Raw genomic sequence first — 11,466 nt, 5'->3', positions numbered from 1 at the left:
AGGAAACCAAAACGAAGCACAACACAAAATTAAAACATTAGGTTGAATTTCTTAGTCTATTTAAGTAACTGTAACAAAATGCTTTACACTAGGTAATTTATAAGAAGCAGAAGGTTTTCTTATTGCTGTTGATTTGGGTTTTTGTTTTGTTTTTTCCTCCAAGTTCTGAAAGTTGAAAGTGCAAAATTTCAGAGCCAGCAACTCAGTGTCCACAATGTGGCACCTGTGGCTGTGTCCCCACATAGTGCAAAGGCAGAGGGGTACAAGAGGTCAGACTGAGTCCCTCAGACTTTTTGTGAGGTCCCTAATAAGAACATAAAGTGCCCCAACTGTTCCCACGGGTATAGCTGAGAACAAAGAGCTATTAAACCCTGTGGCGGCGTTGTTAAAGTTTAACCATACACCTTTACTGTAGCACTCATTTTAACTTTTTTACTTTTCTCTTAAATAAGCCGTAGGGGTGCTAGGGCACTTTGACTCCCTGATTGACAGCTGTGAGACACTGCCCTGTGTCCCAGCTGCCTGAAGAAGGGAGTTGAGCTAAATGGCTGCAGCTATAGGGCTGCACATGAACCAGCCTGGCTGCATCAGGAATTGCATGGATACTGAGAGGAAGCTACCCTACAACCCCAGGTGCCCCCGGCCAATGCGTAGTCTGACTCCAGGAAGCCCTGACCTGCCTCTGGCTGTTCTAAACAGTTTGCACTGGCTTTTTTGCCATGACAAGCACAAGCATCTATGAACTCTAGCTGCCAATGTCCCCTAGACCAGACAGGGAGCAAGTCTCCTGTTGACCCAGGGGATGGCCTCTGGCTGTTGCAAACACATTTTTCCCCCACTTTCGTGACCTTGAACTTCTGATCCTCCTGTCTCCACCTTTGAGTGCTTGGATTACAGGCATGCACCACCATACCCTGCTTATGTAATACAAGAGATCAAGCCTAGGGCAGATGCTATCAACTGAGCTACATCCTTAGTCCCTAGTAGAATGTTTAGTGACTAATTTCTCCCATGCCATTTCATGCACCTGTTGGCTTTGTGGCTCTATTAAGTCTCCCATTTAGCATAAAATAAAAACAAATAAATTAAAGAAAAAAAAAACACAATGGGGAGGGAGAGATGGCTCAGTGGTTAAGAGCACTGACTGCTCTTCCAGAGGACCTGGATTCAATTCCCAGCACCCACATGACACCTCACAACAGTCAGTAATTCCAGTTTCAGGAGATCCTGAGACCCATGGCAAAACACCAATACACATAAAATAAAAACAAATAAAGTCCCCCATCTAGCAGCGATCTAGTTTTCCATCTCTTTTGATCTCAGCAGGCCCAAGACTCATCCCACCAGTCAAAACTGGCAGATGTGAGATTTTATGGATTTTGGAGATGAGGTTCCAAAAGGCCCTTGCTTTCTTAGCATACACATGAGGTCTGGAGCTGTAGCAGCCATCCTGTGACCATGAGACCTCAGGCATAATGAAGAGGAGGAGGAGGAGGAGGAGGAGGAGGAGGAGGAGGAGGAGGAGGAGGACAACACAATAAGGTAAAGTCATCTAAGGAGAGACTCTGCAGCTCCAAGCAACTACTGACATTTTTTAAGGGCTACATAACCACCCTATCACATAATGTAAGATGAAAAAAAAAATTGTACTGTTCTAAGAGTTTAAATTTCAGACCAGTGGTTCCTAGTGTGGGTCCCAGCTTGGGCCACAGCCTCCGCTCCATGGAGGAACTTTTTGGGGAAGCAGGTGTCTGGATCTCATTGAGCTGTGCGGGCTTAGCACCTCTGAGCTGTCTAGATGACAGGAACCAGAGAGAGACAGACAGACAGGGACACACAGAGAGAAACAGAAACAGAGAGAGACACAGGGAAAGAGAGATATGGACAGACAGACACAGACACAGACACAGACACACACACACACACACACACACACACAGACACAGACACAGACACAGACAGACAGACAGACACACACACACACACACACACACACACACACACACAGACACACACACACACAGACACACACAGACACACACAGACACACACACACACACACACAGACACACACACACACACACACAGACACACACACACACACACACACACACACACAGACACACACACACACAGACACACAGACACACACACACACAGACACACACACACACACAGACACACACACACACACACACAGACACACACACACACACACAGACACACACACACACACAGACACACACACACACACAGACACACACACACACACACAGACACACACACACACACACACAGACACACACACACACACACACACACAGACACACACACACACACACACACACACACACAGACACACACACACACAGACACACACACACACAGACACACACACAGACACACACACACACACACACACACACACACACACACACACAGGAAGGGAGGCAGGGGAGAGGAGGTTTAGAGATGCTTTGTTTGGGTGCCTGTGAAACCTGGCGCCTGTCTGCTTGCATCCCAGCACAGAATCCGTTGAGGCTGCCTCTCTGAACTCCTGCTCAGAGCCATCCCCAGCCCAGCATGCCCATTTTCCTTCTTCTCTGCCAGATTTTCATCTAGCGAATTAATTTCCATCGCCGGAGCCCAGCACGGCAGGAAGTTCAGCGGTGGCAATTTGGCGAGGGAAATGACTGTTTTCTAGCTCAGGTCTCAGCAGTGCCAGTGGGTTGGACATCAGCAGAGTGCTGTGAAATTGCCCCGTTTACAAGTGCGCTCCTCCGGTGGAAACCCCCGAGCGGTGTTTGATGCTGTCCTGCCGTGTGAGTTCTGGTGTTAGTTCGGAGGACTGGCCTGCGGGCTTCAGGTCCTCCTGCTCCTGTGTCTGCAGACTTCCCAGGGTTCCTCTCTCCTCCAGTCACTAGCTGAGCACGGGGGTGGAGGGTGGGGTGGGGAGCTAATCCACTATAAGAAGCTAGGAGGTGATGCAGAATTGTGGAGAGTCCACTGCACACCAGAACAGCCCGACTCTTGGCAGTTTATAACACCCAGGACTTGTTTGTGAATTGCGTAGGTGGCTAGCCGAGCCTTCAAGGGTCTGGCTTGTGTATAGAGCAGGAGGGTCTGCAGGTCCTGGGGTAGACATGATACTAGACCCTTCTCTCTCCATATAGCCTGTCAATCCAGCCAGGGTCCTAGCAGAACACGGAAGAAAGGACAGTAGATAGCCCATGAAGAGGGAGTTGGAACTCTCCCTGGAAGGACCACTTTACTGCCCACCATGCTTTCTCCCATCCCCCACATTAGCAGGTACATACTATAGTGATGGGATCTGGGAGACAGGCTGGCAAATCCAGGGCCCAGTATTTCCACTTCATGGGAGAGGCAGGAAGGGGCAAAGGGGTCATGTGGTAGCTGCAAAGGTCCTTGTCAAACCATCTAGGACCCGTGTCTGGAGCCCAGGGTTGCTGAAATCAAGTCAGGACCCAGTGTGTTCTTAGTGAGTGTTTAATGAATGACTGTCAGAGAGCATGAGAAGAACCCAAGGACCAGAACTCCCATGGGCATGATCTTGGGTGTAGCATGAATCTTAAAAGGTCTTATTAATAAAAACAAACCCAGGGCCAGTTACTCGGGTGAATGCTGGAAGATCAGAGAAACAGAACAAGCCTGAGTCACCTCACCTCGCCAATTCCTCAGCTGATCCTGTTTCCTCAGACTGGAAGCCTCTGAGTCCTCATCCAGAATGAATCTCAGCTGAACTGCTTCTCAAAAGCCTGAAAGCTTAACCAGCTTTAGTTCCTACTCCTCACACCTTATATACCTTTCTGCTTCCTGCCATCACTTCCTGGGATTAAAGGCCTGGCTGTTGCCAGTATGGCTTTGAACTCACAGAGATCTAGATGGATCTCTGCCTCCCAAGTGATAGGATTAAAGGCATGTGTGCCACCATTTTCTGGCCTCTGTATCTAGTGGCTGTTCTGTCCTCTGACCCCAGATAAGCTTATTAGGGTGCACAATATATTGGGGGACACAATATATCACCATACTTGGGGGTGCAGGTTCACTGCACCCCACGTCTCAATCTCTCTTTCTATTTCCTTCCTTCCTTCCTTCCTTCCTTCCTTCCTTCCTTCCTTCCTTCCTTCCGCCCCCACCCTTCCTTCTTTCTCAGGTAGCCCAGGCTATCCTTAAACTGGCTATGCAACTTGGTCAGCAGAGGCTCAGCATAGCCAGATTGGGAACAAGTGGACGCTAGTCCCTGTGAGCCTTAGCCAGACTGTGGTTCCCGGCAGGAGAGAAGTTGCCGAGCCCACTTTTCCCCAGAATCCAAGTAAGCAGGCAGCAAGCTGGGGCCCAGCAGGGCAGGGACAGCTTGGGGGTGATTTGGCTGTAGATGGGAGCAGTTCCCTGAATGACAGGGCTACTGGGCTAAGGGATGCTTAGAAAGAACACATCTGAATATGCCACCACCAGCCCCTCTCTAAGGTGAGGTCACCAGCCACGCCCCCAAACAGACAGGATGAGGGATGATGAGGTCCAGGAAGAGAGGACAAGACCTTCCCCAACATGCCTTTGCCCCACCTCTCTTAAATTTATTTATTTATATTTTACATGTATGGGTGTTTTGCCTGTGTGTGGATATGTACTGTGGCCATGCAGTCCCTGTGGAATCTGGAAGAGGGAGGGTGTTGGTTTCCTGGAAGTGGAGTTGCAGGTGGTTGTGAGCTGCCTTATGGGTGCTGGAAACAGAACCAGGATCCTCTGCAAGCAACAAGCACTCCTAAAAGGCTGAGCCATCTCTCCAGCCCCGCCTTTTCCCTTCCCTGTCTTTGTTCTGTGTTCTTCATAAGCTCAGCTGTTGGAGCAGTCAGAACTGGTGGCCCTGTCAGTGGCAGCAGGGACAAAGTCACAGTGCCATGCTGTCTCCTGCAGGAGCCTGAGGGGCTCCTTAGATCTTTTAGAGATGTCGACTCAGATCAGCACCCATCCTCGGCCACAATAGACAGGGTTTCAGTCCAGGCCAGTGTGGGGCTTGGCTGGGGGTTAGAAAAAGATGTTTTAACATCGATTCCAGGCCTGAGAGTTGAGAGAGAGGTGACCTAAAGGAAGCAAGGCGTACCCAAGAGTGGGGGTTTGCCGAGAGCAGCCGCTCACACATGCCGTAGCGCCACATACGTACTGTTCGGTGCCTCCGGAGCAACACCTCAAAGCGTTGCTGAGAAGCTGTGTTCCTCTTTTAGATAAATTGGGATTGTAGAATGGCCCTGGAGAGTCCTTGGACAGGATCCCATTCTGATAAGATGGAACCAGGAGCTGCAGGCTGCACAGGCAGGTTAGGCATGCCCTTTTACTCTAAGGGGGATTTCTGATGAGACTTTTGGAAAATAGGTTTTCCACTGGGAAGGGGGAAAGGTCGTGCACTCTCAGACCTTAAGCAGGGCTCAATGTGTTCCTGCTGGAAACTGTGCTAGAGAAAAGGAATCTCTTCTCTCTGTTGGCATCTTCCGGGCCTTGACTGTGTTAAGACTCTTGACTCTCATCTGGAAAGACTTCAGTCAGACTGTGGGGTGGGTGGCTCCTTCCCTTCCAAGTTCCCACAACTTCTCTGTCTTTCCTATTCCACCTCAGGCTGGGCCAGTGATGGTGGTAGGAGCACTCTGCAGCCTAGAGGAGCAGCCTCAACCTGCCCTACAGGAGAATTGCAGAGGTGTGATTTGTGTTTGCGTGTGTACAGATGTGTGTGTGTGTGTGCGTGTGTGTGTGTGTGTGTGTGTGTGTGTGTGTGTGTGTGTGTACACGAGTGTGCAGAAACCAGCATTGAGTGCCTCCTTGTATTGCACTCCACCCTGTCTTTGAGGCAGGGTCTCTCACTGAACCTGGAGCTCATCGTTTTAGCTAGGCTGGCCGACTAGCCAGCCGCAGGGATCCCTCTGTCTACCAGGAATTAGATTACAGGAACCAAACTGCACCTTCCTTTTTATGTAGATGTTGGGATCCAAACTCAGGTCCTCTTTCTTGCACAGCAAACACTTTACTGACCGAGCCAGCCCCCTCCCCACCCCACCCCTCAACCCAGACTTCAACAACCAGCATCGCCCCTCTGCAAATGCCTCACCTTAGTTGGCTCTGCCCTGGAGCTGGCAGTCACTCTTTAAGCTAGGAAAGCTACAGTGCCCTCTTGCCACACACATCCTTCCTATCACCCTGGAGCTGGCAGCCCAAGACACTGACTCATGCCTTCTCCCCAGAGCAGGCAAGGGAGGGAGCAGAGTCTCCCCAGGCAGTGGGGCTAGACTCAGGGAAACCCCCATCTGGCAGAGGCAGTCTGTCCATCTGGGACAGGTGGGGCCTGCCAAACCCTATAGCAGTTGCCCGATGCAGGTGCCGAAACACTCAAAGACGGTCCTCTTCTGAGTGAGAGAATTCAGGAAATGCTCCTCTGAAGAGTCAAGTCTACAAGCGCGGAGTGAGTGCTGGGGCCCCAGCTTAGCTGGTAGAGTGCTTCCCTAGCACATGCAAAGCCTGGGTTCCATCCCCAGCACCACATTCACTGGCCATGGTGGCACAAGCTTATATCCCAGGACTGAGGAACAGGAGTTCAAGGTCATCCTCAGCTACATAATGAGTTTGAGGCCAGCCCGGGCTACATGAGACCCTGTCTTTAATAAATCCCAGGGTGAAAAGGCCTTGACTACCACAGCATTCTCTGTAGGACAATCAGGTCCACGTTGGGGAGGACTGTCATGTATGAGACCCTTGCTTACTCCTACCAGGCTGGACATGGTCATCCTGCTACAAACAGTGAGCATCAGGAAAGAGTGGAGCCAGGTCTGCAGAAGGATCCCAGAGGCCTCAGGGGCTTCATCTGCCCTTATGGATGGTATCCTTCTGTGAAATCATCAAAACCAGTCCCCAGGCAATTCTAGAGCCTTCCTCCAGTAGGAAGGAAGGGGTGGAGCCATGGCTTAGTCCATGAGCACTGGAAACAATTCTGCTGTAGACGGTAGGTCTGTGGCACTCTAACTCACTCCATGAAGCCCCACACAGATGTTGACACTAGAGGGCAGGGCCTTCGGGAGGTGGTGGGGTTGGATGAGTTACATGAGGGAGGCCTGCTGGATTGGTGTTCCTGTAAGAAGAGGAAGGGAGCCCACCCAGATTTAGTCTGTCTTCCTGCTTTTATCTGTATGTAACTAGAGTTTTCCTGCCTTGCCCACAGTCAGGACAAATCTCTGTCACCTGCCAGTCCCACAGCCGCTCAGACCCGACCAAGTAAACACAGAGACTTATATTGCTTACAAACTGTATGGCCGTGGCAGGCTTCTTGCTAACTGTTCTTATAGCTTAAATTAATCCATTTCCATAAATCTATACCTTGCCATGTGGCTTGTGGCTTACCGGCATCTTCACATGCTGCTTGTCATGGTGGCGGCTGGCAGTGACCCGACCCCCCCCCCCACCTTCCTGTTCTTTCTTTTCTCCTCTCTGTTAGTCCCGCCTATACTTCCTGCCTAGCCACTGGCCAATCAGTGTTTTATTTATTGACCAATCAGAGCAATTTGACATACAGACCATCCCACAGCATCTGTATCTCTTTTTTATGTATTTTATTTGTTTGTGTGTTCATGTATGTGCATGTGTGGGGGCAAGAAGTCAATGTCTAGGGTCCTCCTTAGTCACTCTCCTTGCTTTTTAAAAATAGTTTCTCACTGAACCTAAAATTCCTTTGCTCAAGAATAGGGGCTTACTGAACTTGACTCAGGCCCAGCAGTGTGATGGGGATGGGGCTGAAGGCCTGGGGACTGCAGCAGCTTCCAAGCAGAGCCTGGGGAAGCCAGAAGGGCCATTGATCCCAGGCTCCACCCCACCAGAAAGGTTTCCTCTAGGGCAGAAACTCCTTACACACTCCTGGGCCATAAATGGTGTGACTGGAGGTGGCCAGGCAGGCATGCAGCCAGGCAGGTTTGCTGTCCTGTGAATACAGTCCAAACCCCTGTGGAAAATGGAAAAGACAGTCAGCCCACACAGAGTCACCCTCCCTGAGGCTGAGGCTGGAGGATGAAGCGTGATGAATAGGGTTTCAGGTGGGGCCAAGGTCACCTGACCCGGGAGGCTATGGCAGGCTTTGAGTGACATCCAAGCTCAGTACAGAATGAAAAGCACACAGCCTGAAGGTTGTAGTGGGGGAAGGCCAGGGGTCCTGGGTTCCCCAACTTTAGAAGTGCTGTGATCACCTCCAGAGCTGGTGGATGTTCGTGTGATGGGCTCCTCCACCCATCACAAGCCAGAGTGTGCACAGTCCTGGCTGGCCTCTGCCACTCACCCTGGTGAAAACCAGCTGGCATAGCATCCCCCCGCCAGCCTTCTACCCAGCATCTAGATTATTCCCCCAACCTGAAAATCAAACCCTTCTCTTGCAATTTGGCTCCTACCTGAGACTTTTCTGTCACACCCTGAGTCTTCCTCAGGCTGGTCAAGGCACCAAATGTCCTCGTCCTCTGTCACATGCTGTGTCTTATTTTTATCCTGTTTCTCCAGGCCAGCCTACCCTCTTACTTGCTTCCTTCTCCAGGAGAGCAGCCTTGTTGGCCCCTCAGGGCCTTTGTGTGTGCTAGCTGCAGCTTCCTCTGCCTGGAGTAGTCTTTCTCCACATTTCCTCCTGGGGAGCACTTCTTTCCACACGCCCTCACTGTTCAATCCCCCTCCTCACTGACTCTTTTGTCCAAATAGCACCCCAGCCCCTTCCCCTTCTCACCGATCTCCAAGTGCCCACCTGTTGCTACCTGTCAGCCTTATACCAGCAGTGCTGTCTGGACATGCTCTGTGACCACAGTCACCAGCCACCTACTGCCACTGAGCCCTTGATGTGTGGTCACTGTGATGGAGAACCTGGGTTTTACGATTTACTTCCTTTTGTAGGTTTGAGATACGAACTTCCATAGGTATCTGGCTGTTTTCACGGTGATGGTCCAGCTATTGTTGTCTCTCCCCCAGAGGACACCGGGGTTACTAGGAGTTGCTAGGGAGAAGATGCCCTGTGTCCATGACTATGGACAGACTACACAGCTGAAAGTGGTTTCTGGCACACACACACACACACACACACACACACACACACACACACACACACACAGAGTAGGTGCTGAAAAAAGACTCATGGTGAGTAACTATTATCACACAATTATATTGCTATCTCCCTTCCTCTTTCTCAGCAAGTTCCCATTAAATAAGCGCTCCCCCCCCATTCCCACTCTGCTTCCTGGTGACCAGCAGCAGGGGCCCAGCCTGGCGTGTGTGACTTGAGCAGCAGAGGTGAGAGAGAGCCAGAGCTGTGGTAGGGAGACTGGGATCCCCAGGGCATTTGAGTCACAGGCTGAGCCTCCCAAATGGCTCTGTAGCAGCAAATGGAGCAAAGACAAAGACAATCCAGGAGCCTGCAGGCCATTAAAGCTTTAAGCAAGAATGTTTCCTGGTGTCCAGTGGGCCAGCCTTGGGAAATTGAGGTCCAAGAAAGTCCAACTGGAGGTTTGGTGGGGAGCAGTAAGCCTCCCAGGGCTGGTCAGGGACAGGGAGCAGGAAGCGTTATCTTTAAACAGGGAAGGGAAGAAAGGGCCCTGAGGCAGCTGATTCAACCAAACAGCAAGCACACTAAACCAGGGTGCCAGGTCAAAGATGAATTTCAGATAGGCTGTAGTTTCTCAGCGAAAGTGTACAGAGTGCACACTTATTTTTTCAGTGAGTGGTGGAGCTTGTGGGGGTAAGGGTGAGGCATGGGTTAGTTGTGGAGCTCTTGCCTAGCATGCACAAAACCCTGGGTTAAATTCCTAGCACTGTGTGAACTGGATACAGTGGTACATGACCATAATCATAGCTCTTGAGAGATAGAGGCAGGGTGATCAGGAACTCATGATCATCCTTGGCTACACAGGGAGTCTAAGGTCAACCTGGGCTACATGAGACACTGTCTCAAAACAAACAAATAAGCAAAAAGTGACCACTGTATCTGGAATATAAAGACTGACTGACCTGTGATTTCACAGTGTCAATCAGACCCAAGCAGCCATGACAACTCAGGCCAGGCCTGACACTACCCAGAATCCCTCACAGTGAGTCCATTGCTTCTTGATGGAGGTCAAGCCACCTATCAGTTTTCCCAGCACCCTGCTACTCCAGAGGCCACCCAGATTCCTGTTTCCATACCTTCGTACTAACTATGGCTGAGGCTGGAGCATGTCTCCACAGTGGCATCCTCAGTTGGATACTTACTCTCCTGAGAGGCAATGCCCACCTCCACCCTCATTTCCCTGCCTCCCAGAGGGGTTCCTTGGTGATGTCAGGGTTTCTCCTGTGTCATTTGCAGACTTCGTTTTATATCATTCTCTAACCCCAAAGTCTGTATTGGCTCATCATTATGCTCAGAGTCCAGCACAAGCCCTGCCCTGGTAGATACTGTGTAAGCTATATGAATGAATGAATGAATGAATGAATGAATGAGAGTTAGATCAGAAGAGGCAAATTTGGAAGCACCCTGCAGTCACTCCCATTGCCTGTAGATAACCCAGAAGCCCATGGGCATGGCGCAGAGAAGGCCTGGAAGCTAACAGCAGGATCTTGGAGTGACTCCAGCTGCTTATTATGGACAAGGCCCTCTTGCTCACTTAGCAAGCATTAATGTCCTCCCCAGCTCTGCCCCTGTGTGAGGAAGTTCTTCCTGCCCTCCACCTCCAGTAGGTTGCCACTGTGTGTAGCCATGGCAGCCATGCTGCCCCAGATGGCCTAGGATGTGGCAGGCAGGAGGAGAAAGCAAGAGAAAACCAGTAAGTAAGCGAAGGCGCTCACCCAGCCGCCAGTTCCTGAGAATTCTTATAGTGCAGCAGGGAGGGCCGGGGGTGTCAGCTGGCAGGTGCAGCACCACCAGAATGTGTCTCTGGCACCTAAGCAGGGACCAGATTTCACCCAGCATCCTAGGTGGTTGGCAATGTGTGTGAAAAGGAACCAGGAGGTGAGAATTAGTGCATTTTGTGGAGCAGGATGGAGGCTGGGGAGGGAGTGTGCTAGGCTGGGTGCAGCTGTTCTCTAAAGAAGATCTATCTGTGGCCTTTGCTCTGGCCACCTGGAGGACTCCTGGTGCTCCTACTCCCCAGAAATCCATTCCCCCCATCTGGGAGCACCATCCTGGACCCCCTTTAGCATCTACTTGACTTTACTCTCAGGTCCCCAGCCCAGGCCTAGACTACTGCCTGAGTGCAGGCCTGGCTGGGGCCTGGGTAGTCGGCCAGTTTGCCCTCAGCCTTTGGCTGGGATCCCTAGGAAAGAGGGAGCACTCCCAACTGGGGGAAGAAGTCCTGGCGAACAGACTCTGTTTTAGGGAAAGGCCAGAGCCTGGCCAGAGCAGAGCATGTGGCTCGCATCCTGAATTCTGGCACTTGGGAGGCTAAGCCAGAAGGGATGCAAAACAGGAGA

This window comes from Peromyscus eremicus, chromosome 4 (genome assembly GCF_949786415.1).
Source record: "Peromyscus eremicus chromosome 4, PerEre_H2_v1, whole genome shotgun sequence".
Classification (NCBI taxonomy): Eukaryota; Metazoa; Chordata; class Mammalia; order Rodentia; family Cricetidae; genus Peromyscus; species Peromyscus eremicus.
This window is presented reverse-complemented; position numbering follows the sequence as displayed.